This window comes from Rhamphochromis longiceps, linkage group LG6 (assembly GCF_057381845.1).
Source record: "Rhamphochromis longiceps isolate RC_006_pf linkage group LG6, R_longiceps_female_GT1.1, whole genome shotgun sequence".
NCBI classification, from domain to species: Eukaryota; Metazoa; Chordata; class Actinopteri; order Cichliformes; family Cichlidae; genus Rhamphochromis; species Rhamphochromis longiceps.
In genome coordinates this window covers 7,840,057-7,854,341 of record NC_140562.1, presented here as the reverse complement: position 1 = coordinate 7,854,341, position 14,285 = coordinate 7,840,057, and positions in this window count along the sequence as shown.

Below are 14,285 nucleotides of genomic sequence, written 5' to 3'. Positions count from 1 at the left end.
CTCTTCTGCGTAAGGACTGTTCATTCCACTGGAACGAAGCAGCTCAAGCAGCGTTTGATCAAGTCAAGCGGTTAATCGTGCACAGCCCTGCCCTGGTGATGTTCGACCCCAGTAAGCCAACCATAGTCTCAACAGATAACTCAGACTACGGTGTAGGTGCTGTTTTGACTCAACTTGACGGAAATGATGCAGAACATACTGTTGCATTTGCATCTCGCAGCTTGTCTGATGCAGAGAGGAAATACTCAATCGTTGAGAAGGAAGCTCTAGCTTGCGTCTGGGCTGCTGAAAAATGGCGCACATGGCTCTGGGGCAGAAAATTCCTCCTACGAACAGATCACCAAGCACTGACAACACTGCTGACTACTAAGGGCAATAACAGAGCTGGTCTACGCATAGCCAGATGGTCAGCTCGCCTGTTGGAGTTTGATTATAAAGTGGAATATAGAACTGGGTCACTGAACCATGTTGCTGATTGTCTTTCTAGGCTTCCACTTTCCGAGACAGACATGGCATGTGCAGAGGATGTGGAGTCAGTTGCAGCCATCCTCACTGATCTGAGTGCTGTGTCTGAGGATGACTTCCAGTCAGGGTGCAAAGACTGTCCAGTGTTCACAAAGCTCCGTGTGCAGATACAGAAAGGCTGGCCTGCTAGGAAGACGTCACTGGATCCTGACTTACAGCCGTACTTCCCAATCCGCCATGAACTCGCGGTCTTGAACGAGTGCATCATCAGAGGTACACATCGATTGCTAGTGCCTGAGTCGTTGCAGAAAAAACTCACTGATATAGCTCATGAAACTCACCAAGGCATCGTCCGTACCAAACAACGCCTGAGGGAAATGTACTGGTGGCCCAAAATGGATTGTCATATAGAGACACTGATAAAGAACTGTGCAACGTGCAGACAGAATGACAAGTCCGCTGTCACCCATGATGCTCCACTCCAACCCATTCCTTTACCAGCTGCTGCTTGGGAAAAGGTGTCTGTGGACATCATAGGCCCTTTTGAAATAGCCCCTTCTGACTGTAGATTTGCCATCACATTGGTAGACTACTTTAGCAAGTGGCCTGAAGTAGCTTTTGCTCCCCGAGCTGATGCAGCTACTATCATTCAATTCCTTTCTGTAGTTTTCTCTCGTGAAGGGAATCCAAAGACACTGATAAGTGACAATGGCTCTCAATTTCTCTCTGCTGAGTTCACTGACTTCCTGAAAAGCAGGGGAATCCAACACCTGAGATCCTCAGTGTATTACCCAAGAGCTAATGGGGAAGTTGAGAGATTCAATAGATGCATTAAAGACTGCCTACAGACTGCCTCGATTCAAGGACAACCCTGGAAGTCGTTCCTGAGAACTTACCTGATGGACTACAGAGCAACCCCTCATTCAACAACTGGAGTTTCCCCTTCAGAACTGCTCCATGGACGACGAATGAGAACAAAGTTACAGGTAATGGATATGCCTGTTCCTCAGACAGAGAGGCATACCATGTGCGAAAGAGTTAAGAATAAGCAAATGAAAATGAAAGAATACACTGATGCTCGCAGACACGCCAAACCATCCAACTTTCAGCCTGGTGACAAGGTACGGGTTAGGAAGCCGTGGAAGGTAAAGAAAGGCGAGTTAAAGTTTTCCAAACCAAGGACTGTCATGACAAGGAAAGGACCAAACACTTATTTGCTGGATGATGGACGGACCTGGAATGCCTCACACTTATCGGCTCTGTCAGAGCTGAACGCAGGTACTGATTCTGACACAACAATGGACTGTCATAAACCAGGAACTGATCTAGCATCTAACTCTGAGTCTGATAGTAGGCTTAGGCCCACCAGGATGAGGAACCCACCTTGCTGGACCCAAGACTTTGTCATGGGAAAGTGAATGTTACTGAGTAATGTGAAATATGTTAAAAGTGTATTAGGTGACATACATCAGAATGATGAAGTCAGGTTCACATAAGAAGTCCTTGTTCAAAGGGGGAGATGTTGTGTCCACACATACTATTGCATTTGTTCTGTAGATGCATTTACCAGAAGCGCTAGAGGGCGCTAGTGAGTATGTTGTTCTGGTTGTGGTTTTGGAGAAGAAAAAAAGAAAAATAAAGAAAGGAGTCAACTCCGGTAATCCTCTGTTCCTACCTGCGTGTGTGTGTAATACTTGCTGAACTAACACCACACAACAGTTCCTAATTAACCCAATCACATGATACAAGGAGCGAGTGCAGCGGAAAGAGAGCGAGGGTGGTAGAGCGAGCGAGAGAGAGAGAAAAAGAAGGGCGAGTAGCCCATCCGGCTACACTATTGACACCCTTTAATGAGAAGTCTGGGCTCGGGAGAACCCGAGTGCCCTGGAGGGACTTTCCCTGCCGGATACACAATGGACGGGTGCCCGCTGGGATTGGAACGACAGGTGCAACTTCTCAGAAAGGGCTCACTGAAGGCAGCATGGTTAAGAGCTTGGAGGCGCTTACGACTGCAGTGAATGCTCAGAATAACACCTTTGAGCGTATGTATGTTGGATTACATCAGGAAAGAATCAACTCAGAACAACATCTCTGGGTGGAGCTGGATTACACCTCGGATCAGTTGGCTGCGGTTGTGAGGTCTCAGAATCTGCTATGTGAGCAAAAAGAGTGACAAGACCACAGAATCGACGGCTAATAACATCACGGAGAAGCTCGCAGCTATTAACGGGAGACTGAGAGACCAGTGTCGGAGTGTTAAAAAACAGCTTGAAATTCTCAATTACCATCATAACCCGGCTACCCCTTCGGCGCCAGCTCAAGGCTGGAGCCGAACAACAACTCCCTGATAACGACTGTGTTGAGTCTGTTCCTTCCCATTCCCTACAAGGCCACCTGGGTTGGCTGAAAGACTGTTTACTTAGCCTGGCAGGGCGAAGGACACTGTCTCAGCTGAACTATGGACACGCACACACATACATATACTGATACTGATACGCACTCACTGACGCATCACCCTCCCTACCCCGGATCCAACACCACCTCCAACGCTTACCTCCCCCATGATGTGGACATCGGGTCAGCTGAAGGCGCAGTCGAAAGATTGTAGCGGTCCCAGATCAGATGTACACACTGGAACTCTTTCCCATGTTGCTTGTCTGTGTTTATTGTGTTATGGTGTGTTGATACCTGTGCATTCCTGTATTATCCTTTTGTGTTGCACATTTCAATGTTTTTTTTCCTCGCTACCTGGCCTGACCTGTCTCCCCAATGTGATGTTTGTATTGTATGTACGGTCGGCAAGGTCTGTCATCTCGGTTGTGGACCGAGATGACAGACCTGCAACTGACAAATAAAGGCTATCTCATCTCATCTCATCATCATGATATCTCTTTATCCAGTCTTTTTCTCTCTTTTTGTTTTACTGCATGCAGTTCTTCTACAGCCTGTCCCGCTATTGTTTTGTTGTATTCTCTTGAAATCTCCATTGCTCTACAAATATCTAGACATCTGTCTAATGTGAGGTTCTCTTCTCTGAGCAACCTTTCCCTCCAACTGGAGCTGTTCGTGCCACAGATGATCATGTCTCTGATCAGTGAGTCTTTTAATTGTCCAAAGTTGCAGTTGCACTCTCAGGTCCGTAACATATTTATCAATATTTTCTCCAGGAGCCTTATTGCGTGCAAAAAATCTGTATCTCTCGACAGTCTCATTAACTTTGGGATTACAGTATTCATCTATTTTTCTCATCAGCTCACTTACTGTTACTCTTGACTCAGCTCCGATCAGCGTTCCACAGAGCTCCCTGCCCCGTTCCCCAATCAGATAGTAAAACAGCTTCACTCTCGCCTTTTCCTCAGCATCCGGCAGAGCTAGTTTCGTGTAGAGTGTAAACCCTTCTTTCCATGTGTTCCACGCTTTAGACAGGTTCACTGAATCCATACTCCACTGTGCGGGTGGCTTCAATCCATCCATCGTAGACGCCGCTGCGCTCTTCTTGTCAGCGTCTCACCTGCTGTCCTGAGCCGTTAGCACCTAGCCTAGCTGGACGCGTCGATACCGTCCAGCTAGGCTTGAAATTTACGTCCCATTTTCCCCTTTATTCTTTTTTCTCTGTATTGTCAATTCTGTCTAAGAAGAAATCTGAGGCTGCTGTTCTGAGAATGAGCTACCAAAGCTTTTTCTGAATAAGTCAATAAAGATCCATTTATGGAAAGCTGTGATGAAGGTAGCTTTGTCTTTAATTATATTCAACAATATAACATATTTGACCACTTTTAATTTATTTTTCTAACTTTAATACACTAAAGTTAAGGCTATATACCTAATTTCTAGTAAGTGGCCCAGCCCCTCCTAAATCTTTATGCATATGACCCTCAGTGAAAAAAGTTTGGACACCCCTGCGCTACGCATTTGGTGTGGTGCATGACTTTGGTGTCCTGTGGAGACATAGGAAGTTTCTGAAATCTGCTAAGGCAGCTGCCTCAGGGGGGCCGTCCTTTTAACTTGTGTTAGCTTCATTGCCCACACCTGACCTCACTGACCTTTCTGCTGTTTCTTTTGCCTCTCAGGCAGAGAAAGATCTCTGGCATAAATCTGGCTGCATACTGACGCAATCTGTCTGGTGTTTTTCTGACGGCCGCCCATGCCTGCCTAAGCATTTTTTCCCTTGGTTTCTTGTGGAAATAAAGAAAATATTTTACTGCTACTCATACTTATCATTATTACCATTGCATTAATCAAATTAATCATCTTTTCATTAAAACATTTATTGAAGCTGTTGGCATTACATTAACCTTTTTAATACAGGTGCAGCTATAACCATTTTATACACATTGCATTTTGTGCTTATTAAAGAGTTGAAGCTCAGTCAATTAATTGGAGGTTGTAAGCCTCGTTCGGCGCGATGTCTGGGCGATCTATTGTGTAAGTGACTTGGAGCTATAGAAGGTTAAAACTGCATACACGCCTACAAAACATATATAATACATATAATCTAGAAACAGGCTTGAGTGAAGGCCTGGATGTATTCAGTTTCTTGTTGCATTTGAGTTTGCTTAGTAACAGGTGACAGAAGATGGGCCAAAGAGGAGGACAAGTCCCTGGGGATCTTCAGGGCCTGAATTCATCGCCATATTTGGAAAAAGATGCCAGAGAGGGGAACTTTGGTGTCGCATTTATCTCTTAAAATTGATCATTGTCTGTAAAAGTTGCAAATGATGTTCTTAAGATACAAATTATGTTCTTGTACAATGCGACAAGGGGCGTTACCCAACCCTGACATTATAAAAGCAATCTGAAGTGTATTTTTGGGCGGAGATCTACATCTGATGTTTTGCAGTGTACATCTTCCCACGCGTGTGTTCAATAAACTTATCTGTTTGATTGCATCCTTCTGGGCCTCTGGTATTTTGTTTTGGTTCTCAACATCGCGAATCGGGACAGTGGGCACAAGGGTTAGACCATGTGTCCAAAGGGGGGATGCTACAGGCAGTAACAATGCTGTGGTTCACAAAAGGCTTTTCTGCAGCAGCTGAAAAGTATTGTTAAAAGTGTCTAATTTGCGCGACCAATAATGTGTGACGTCCAGCTCGTGTAGATACTGTAGCACACCCTCCACCTGACATGCACTTTTACCATCTTATGATGGATTTCATTGAACTAACACCAAAGAAGTATTGTTTGGTGGTAGTCGACATGTTTTCTAAGTGGTTAGAAGTGCTCTCAACCAAGCATGCAGATGGTAGCGCGGTGGCAAAAGCTCTTCTGTCAGAAATCATCCCTAGATGGGGCATCCCGGGAAAAATCACTAGTGACAATGGCACTCACTTTTCACTTCACTTCTCTCCCCTCTACCATCTTCGACATGACCCTGACCAAACGCTGCAGCAGCTGGACCCACCACAACAATCTGAAAATGTCAACAGTGCTGCAGGAAAGGGATCTCATGCAGCAGAGATGGAGGGCGCTAAACCTAAGGCCCGTTTCACTACACGGGGGAAATTCCCAGACAGCTTCCGCTGACAGAGCTGTGATGAGATGCCCATTAAGCCCGGATGAAAAGTGAAGCAAAGCAAAAGAATAACTCTGTATTAACTCTGTATTAACACTGTGCAGGGCAGTGACGGACCAACACGGATGATCGGGCAGCAGGGAAAAGGGCGTGGCAGAGATGGAAGGAGCAACTGAGGTTAAAAGCCACCTCAGAATGGACAAAACACAGAAGAAGACGCAGGTCGGCAAGCATGGACACTGGAGAAAGGACTGCCCCAATTTGGGTCAGAACCAGGATGGACAGAACTGTGAGCAGCAGCAGCAATGGTCGCAAACAGACTGAAAAGGAGGAGGGCAGGAGCCCAGGGCACGCTTCAGGCCGTGGTTTACCGGTGGTGATATTTTGTGAGTTCATGATCTAAGAATCAGCTCTTTTTTAACCATGCCTGGAAGATTGAAGTTTAAAGTGCTATGAAATATTCTTACTGGAAACAGTCACAAAGTGTGCTTCTCCATGGTTATAATGGGCTTTGGAGAAATTCACTTATATGGGACACTGACCACATGAGATGGTAAGTCCTGAGTCTAAAAGGATTGCAGTGAATAAATCCAGTCCAAAATCATAAAGAATTGTTTTCCTTTTAAAAATCTGACGTTATCTTGCTGTTGATGGAGACTGGACTAGGTTGCGCGTGAGACTCCACTATCAGCAATATCTGGTATGGATGCGTGTGAATGAATGCATGTGACTGGACTGTGATGGACTGACAATGTAGAATAAAGTTTTGACTGACTTGATACTGAGACGAAGACTGCACCAACTTTAGGACTAGTAAATGTTGACAAACAATTCACCACGCCAGTAAGAAAAGGGTGGATGCTTTGTTTTGTTTTTTGCAGGAGCAGGAGGACAAAAGAGACCAGAGGGGGAGACAGAGTGTAGCTTCACATGAGAGTGTGGAACTGCAGACTTAACCCTTTGGCTGCTAATTTGAGGTACTGATTTTTGCATGAAGAACACTGTGTTTTATTGGCTGTGTTTTGATTAGGGTATCACATTGCGTGGTTGGTAAATGCAAAGGAGGGGACTCACCTATAGCACTTAAGTAATCAGCATGGCTGAAGGAATGACATTAAGGAAGCATCAACAACATGACTGCAAAAGAAGCAGTTACGGACATCAGATTGACATCAGATCTACAAACTGAGCCACTGGTACATACAAATCTTGAGAAAACTTGCTATAGTGAATTAGAACCTTGATGGGAAGGAGGAAACATCACACAATCTGCCTTAGCTCAGGTGGCAGAAATTTTGGCTCTCACCAAAGGCAGTACAACTTTCAGGAGGAGGAAGGAGTAAAACATCTATACAGACTCAGCAGACCTGACAAACAAATGCTCTAACAGAGGAGTCATTACCATCATTTGACAGAAGATGACATTAAAACAAAGATGCAGGAGCCTACAAGATCAGTGGGCGGGTGGAGAAACAAACAACACAGAATAGTGGACGTTGGAAAGTACATGTTGAGAGATCAAGTTGCCCTGACAAAACTTGGTCAGCTATTGTTAAAACGACCACATGGTCCTTCACATGAGAGCAGAAACAGACGTAAAAGAATATGGAAGGCCTGTAAGTGACACCCACACATGGCAGAGATGGTGGAAAACTGTGTGAGGGAATGCAACACCTGTAATGAACACAACCCAAAGCAGCTGTATCAGTGTTCAAAAAGGGAAGTTTACAACACTGACGCTCCTTTTGGGGACATGAAAATGGATTCTACAGACAGAGCTGACAAAAAGACAACAAAGAACATGGAAATCTTCTTGTGATGGTGGACAGATTCACCAACTAGGAAGAAGCAAAACCCAGGTGAGAAAAGACGCAAACCCAGTCATACAATGGCTGTGAAATGAACTGATACAAAGACATGAAGTACCGAGAACCGTTAAAAATCTGACAAAAGATTCCACTGTAACAACGAACATCTGAAAGAAGTGGAGAACAAGTTCTGACATGATTAATCACTGGAACATCTTACCATTCAGAATCGCAGGCCATTGTAAAAGGCCAATTAAATATTTTATAGGAAAATCGGCACAACCAAAGCAATAACAAAGGGTATGGTCCAAAATAGAGTTGTGTGATAATAAACCCTGGTCCACGTGACTGAGGTTTTTTCCTTTTAAAATAGCCAATCATTAAAAGTAGAATACAGCCGACAGGAGCATGTGCTAGGAGGTGGTACTGCAAAAAGAACAAAAGCAAAATAAAGAAAACCCATTGTGTTGAACTTTGTTAAATTCAAATTAAAATGTACCATTACACTCAGAGGATCAACATGAAATCAAAATATATGCAAATTTTGTATGAAGCACATGACTGATAACTGTTCTGTCCGGAGCTTTTGTTTCCTATAGCACCCACTTGATCACACCACAAGTTTTTCGCCACCAAAGGAAGGTAATTGCAAATGTTCGAGGGAGGAATATCACGAAAAGTGGGAAAGGTAAGCCCCGATGGGGGTGATAACAACATAAAATTCACTTATGGTCAAATTTAGAAACAGTGAGGAGTTCTAGATAACCATAATTCAGCAAAACCCCATGAGGATTGAAGGTGAGAATCTATAATATTTTGAAATAACTGTCATGGTCCGACAGCCCTCGCCTGGCTGCCTGCCCATGTGTTATTGTGTGCATGTCGCTCCCTTCCCCTCTACCCCCCCCCCCCCCCCCCTCTCTCTCTCTCGTAACGGGATTGTTTACCTCCGAGCGGTGACGAGCATTCCTGAGAGTGTTCCCTCGCAGAGACTGGCCGCACCTGTTGTCGATCGGAGCCAACCAGCTGTAGCCAATTATCCGCCATCTCCCGGACTGCCTTCTTAACAGGGCGATCGAGCTTCGGTCTGCGCTGGATCATTGTGTGAAGCACGGTAGAGCAGCGCGAATGGTTTTTGTGGCAGTTACGTTGATCTGAGGATTGTTTACTCCATATGTGTTTGTGTGTTTGCCACCAGGAGGGAAACGGAGAGAGAGCTCACGGGAGCTGGACCGCCACTTGGGATTACTGTTTGGAAGGAGTCGCTACGTGTGTTTTCACTTCACGGCCACGAGCACTGCTAGGAGGAAAAGGCGGAGACCACACCTGGGGCACCCATCACTATATATATATATATATATATATATATATATATATATATATATATATATATATATATAATTGAACTGTTGCACCTTTACCGCACTGTAAGTAAATCCACTGTCTTCTCCCAAAGGAGTCCTGCATACAGTCCTCTTTTCTACACCTACCCTGACAATAACACTCAATATAATGTTGACCCTTATGCAGAGAACATCGAGGGAACAGTTTACCCTGCCCGGGTTAGGGTTACCGGGGCCCCGCCCTGGAGCCAGGCCCGGGGAGGGTGCCCGAGGGCGAGCGTCTGGTGGCCGGGCCTTAGTCCATGGGGCCCGGCCGGGCACAGCCCGAAGAGGAGACATGGGCCCATCCTCTCGCAGGCCCACCACCCGCAGGAGGCACCATAGGGGTCGGGTGCATTGTGTGCCGGGTGGCGGCCAGGAGCGGAGGCCCTGGCGGACTGATCCCCGGCTGCCAAGACTGGCAATAGGGACATGGAATGTCACCTCTCTGGTGGGGAAGGAGCCTGAGTTACTGCGTGAGGTTGAGAGGTACCGGCTAGATATAGTCAGGCTCACCTCTACTCATGGCTTGGGCTCTGGAACCAGTCTCCTGGAGAGGGGCTGGACTCTGTGTCAGTCTGGAGTTGCCCTGGGGATGAGGGGAATGACCCACCAATTTCTGGGGGCGAGGTCACTGAGGAAGTTAGACAACTCCTTGGTGGCAGAGCCCCTGGTGTTGATGAGGTCCGCCCCGAGTTCCTGAAGGCTCTGGACGTTGTAGGGCTGCCCTGGTTGACACGCCTCTACAATGTTGCGTGGAGATCAGGGGCAGTACCCCTGGACTGGCAGACCGGGGTGGTGGTCCCCATCTTTAAGAAGGGGGACCGGAGGGTGTGTTCCAACTACAGGGGGATCACACTCCTCAGCCTCCCTGGGAAAGTCTATGCCAGGGTGCTGGAAAGGAGAGTTCGTCCGCTAGTCGAACCTCGGATACAGGAGGAACAATGCGGTTTTCGTCCTGGTCGCAGAACACTGGACCAGCTCTTTATCCTCTCGAGGATACTTGAGGGTGCATGGGAGTTTGCCCAACCAGTCTACATGTGCTTTGTGGACTTGGAGAAGGCATTCGACCGTGTCCCTCGGGGTGTCCTGTGGGAGGTGTTGCGGGAGTATGGGGTGTCTGGCCCATTGCTACGGGCCATTCGATCCCTATACAACCATTGCAAGAGCTTGGTTCGCATTGCCGGCAATAAGTCGGACTCGTTCCCGGTGGGTGATGGGCTCCGCTAGGGCTGCCCTTTGTCTCCGGTTCTGTTCATAATTTTCATGGACAGGATTTCTAGGCGCAGCCAAGTGGTGGAGGGATTTCACTTTGGTGGCCTCAGAATCTCATCTCTGCTTTTTGCGGATGATGTGGTTCTGTTGGCTTCATTGGGTGGGGGCCTCCAGTTCTCACTGAAATGGTTCGCAGCCGAGTGTGAAGCAGTGGGAATGAGGATCAGCACCTCCAAATCTGAGGCCATGGTTCTCAGCCGGAAAAGGGTGGAGTGCCCACTCCGGGTTGGGGATGAGTTCCTGCCCCAATCACAAGGAGGAGTTCAAGTATCTCGGGGTGTTGTTCGCGAGTGATGGGAGAAGGGAGCCGGAGATCGACAGACGGATTGGGGCTGCAGTAATGCGGACGCTGCACCTGTCCGTCGTGGTGAAGAGGGAGCTGAGTGTAAAAGCGAAGCTCTCAATTTACCGGTCGATCTACGTCCCTACCCTCACCTATGGCCACGAGCTGTGGGTAGTGACCCAAAGAACGAGATTGCGGATACAAGCGGCAGAAATGAGCTTCCTCCGAAGGGTGGCTGGCCTCTCCCTTAGAGATAGGGTGAGAAGTTTGGCCATCTGGGAGGGGCTCAGAGTAGAGCCGCTGCTGCTCCACATCGAAAGGAGCCAGCTGAGGCGGTTCGGGCATCTGACAAGGATGCCTCCTGGGCGCCTCCTGGATGAGGTGTTCCGGGCATGTCCCACCGGGAGGAGGTCCCGGGGGAGACCCAGGACACGCTGGAGAGATTATATCTCTCGGCTGGCCTGGGAACGCCTTGGTGTTCCCCCGGATAAGCTGGAGGAGGTGGCTGGGGAGAGGGAGGTCTGGGCCTCTCTGCTTAGGCTGCTGCCCCCGCGACCCGGCCTCGGATAAAGTGGATGAAGATGGATGAATGGATGGATAATGTTGACCATGTTGATTATGTTTATTCCAATATGCAGAGATTGGCTAATATGACCAGGAAATGCAATAAACAGGACTGTCAGAACAGTCGGCGTTAAAGTCACCTTTGACAGTCCAGACTAGGATGGCATTGGACATCCTCAGGGTGGAAAAGGGTTGGTGTGACTAAGGTGTGGTTTGGCTTGTTGTATGCATATTTCAAAATGATACAGCTCTGGATGGGCCAGTCACCAGGGCGTGGAAGGATAACAGACTTTATTAAATGAGGAGGAGGAATTTTCTGGGATTGAAGATCCTCTGGGAGAGTGGTTGACTGAAGCATGCCGAAAATAAAACTATTATTTTATAATTGATTGATAACTGATTGATAATTGGCCATATTCACAACTGTATCGACTTGTTACAGCAATAACCATGAACGGATAGGCGGAAATCCAGAAGCACCAGACCAAGGAGGGTCTGGCTAAGAAAGGGGGCCTCAGCTGAGACCCCAAAAGAAACATGGGGCAAAATAAATCCCCTGATCTATGCAATGAACCGAAAGGTAGTCGACCCCTGAGGTTTGAAGAAAGAAGAGGAGCAGAGAACCACCCAACTGTTAGACACTGGTAGCTGCAGAAATAAATGTCAAAAGCTCCTCAGGCAGAGGTTCTGGTCTGAGCACAAAGGTGGAAGCAGGAAACAACCAGAATGGGGATCGGGGACGATAGAAAATAATGGGATATCTGAGAATTAGCTTTAGTAGTAGTCTGTGATTTTTATGTTATGACAATTGCCCAAACACAGCAGTCATCCCATATATGGCCCACTCTTTAAAGGGGGCCCAGAGAGGGAAAAGAAGCATGATAACTAAGAGAACCTAGTGGGTAAAAAGGGGGTGTGTGTAATGTCTGGAGAGATGTGCTGCACTTTCATTCTCAAGAACATGGCCCGAGATGGTTCTGTAACTGGAACCCTGGGAGGACTCAGAACATCATTTAAGAAAATAGGAAATGCATGAATATTTGGAATTGATAATCCGTTTCTTATTCGTTTTTACATCTATTTAGGTAATTTGTGGTGGTGTGCCTTCTATCCAAGGATTATTGGTAAGGTTGGATAACAGGGCTGTTGGGGATCTGATACCAAAGCAGACAACATGATGATGCTTGATGACTTTTAATAATGTTCATCTGCCATGAGGCAGATCAAAGGAGGGACCTGTTGGGATTAAATAATTTGCAGTGCCTCAATAATGCTATGCTTTTTATTAATAAGTGTTATAAAGTTATATATTGTAGTATTAAGTGGATACAGCCCTGAAAAATAAAGGCATTAGACCATGTGCCCTTGGGGAGTAGAAAGCTGTAGACTCTTGCTCACGCTTGCCTGAGAAAATGTAGATAAGAGGGGACCATCTCCAGTGGAAAGTTACTGAGACACTGTTGTTTAGACTAGAATGAGAGTGTCTGTTATAAAACTGTTAGGAGCACACCACCATTTTGGGCACACCACCATCAGATGCCTCTGAGGAATCAAAAGAACTCGGTGAAGTGTTGATATTTACAGTAGCCTCAATGCACAAGTGCAGACATATTTTTCATTGACTAGTGCTCAGGTGGGAGGAGATGCAGCCACAAGAAAGGTAAACCCATTGATTTTAACATTAAAAATACAACAAAACTTTGTTTTGACAAAAGTTGTGGGAGCAGCGGATGGACTTATTTAACCTTGGGGGTAGATATCGGGGGTTCAGATCCACTGGGGTTTTTTAGTGTGAAGTTTGGGATGGCCACGTCAAATGCAACCTCAGCCCATGTCCCGACGGAGTTGTCAGGACATCAATTAGTTACTTATTTAAACACAACTGGACCTGAAGATGTGGTGCAAATAGAGACAGGTTATATAGATAAGAATGTATGGCTGGATTGGGTAACTTACACAGCCAAGTCTAATGACATGACAGAATGTGTAGCCTGCTCTAGAGCACACCCCACACTGTTCACAGTGCCAGCCCCTTTGTTGTTTTGGGAGGACAGGCCGGGATTTGATTGCATGTTGCAGCTCCACATGAAGGAAAGGGTGGATCATGATTGTATTACATTGGGTACCCCTCTTCCCAGGAAGGGTGTTATTCCCCCTGTGTTCTCCCCAAAAGCTGTAAACTACACCTGTTTGACCAGGGTAAGTGTCACCCCAATAGGTGCTCCAGGTGAGGCATGGTGTGATAAGGTGATAGGTGTCACTGAATGGGCAAAGATGAGCAGCATTAATGTTGCTCGTGTGGACCTGTTCTGGTGACAAAATTCTGAGGGACACCCTGCCGAGAGGCTGGTCGGGAGCCTGCACTGTTGTAAGATTGGCACTTCCTATAGTATTAGCGGGATCTCATGCTACTGCAGAGACTCATGTGGGTAGGACCTGCAGAGCCACGTCAGAAGATTTTGATTTAACTAAAAACTCCCCAACTTACATAGATTTTATAGGTGTTCCTGATGAGTATGAATTGGCCAACCAGGTTGCAGGAAGGTTTGAATCCATTTTCCTATGGATAACTCCAAATAAAAATGTAGATAGAATAAACTATGTTCATTATAATGTTCAGCGACTGGCCAATTTGACACGGGATGCAGTTGCGGGCCTATCTGAACAACTGGCCGCCACTTCTTTGATGGCCTGGCAGAACAGGGTGGCCCTGGACATGCTTTTGGCTGAGAAGGGGGGTGTTTGTGCTATGGTGGATCCTCTGTGTTGTACTTTTATCCCTGATAACACAGCTCTGTAACCAGAGCACTGGAAGGGTTGAGGATGCTGTCCACTAAAATGACAGAAGACTCTGGCATCCCTGGGATGACTGGTTTAGTAATCATTTTGGTAAGTATAAAGCTATAGTGGTGTCTTTGTTGATGTCCATAGCCACATTTGTTGCCATACTTACATGTTGTGGCTGTTGTTTCATCCCGTGCCTTTGCACCCTAGTG